This window comes from Myotis brandtii, unplaced genomic scaffold (assembly GCF_000412655.1).
Source record: "Myotis brandtii unplaced genomic scaffold, ASM41265v1 scaffold1733, whole genome shotgun sequence".
NCBI lineage: Eukaryota > Metazoa > Chordata > Mammalia > Chiroptera > Vespertilionidae > Myotis > Myotis brandtii.
In genome coordinates this window covers 527,367-527,900 of record NW_005356400.1, presented here as the reverse complement: position 1 = coordinate 527,900, position 534 = coordinate 527,367, and positions in this window count along the sequence as shown.

Here is a 534-nt window from a genome sequence, read left to right as displayed (position 1 = left end):
GAGAGGAGAGAGAGAAACATCAATGATGAGAGACTCACGGATCAGCTGCCCCCTGCACGCCCCACACTGGGAATGGAGCCCACAACCCGGGTGTGTGCCCTGACCGGGAATCGAACCGTGACCCCCTGGTTCATAGGTCGATGCTGAAGCCCTGAGCAGGGCCGGCCAGCTCCCTTCTGGCTCTTAATGCGCAACCTGCTCAGCTCTAAGCTCACCGGCACTCCCACGAAGACTCACCTAACTGTTCCCACAATGAGGGGCTGCAGCCTGGACAGCACACGGCAGGTGCGTCCTGAGCCCAGGGTTTTGGGAGCCCTGAGCTGGGTCCTGCCTCTGTCCCCTGCCCCCGCCCCACGTGGGACGGGGCGTCTTGGCTGGGGCTGCAGGAATCCGGCCCCACAGCAGGGAGCTCTGGGAACGCAGGGGAGAGAGCAGGACTGGCTGCTCTTGTGTAACCCACACGAGTGTCAGTATCTGTTGCCAAACGCGGAGCGAGAAGCCGCCCCAGCTGGTCCTCCTCCCGCCCTCCCAGCG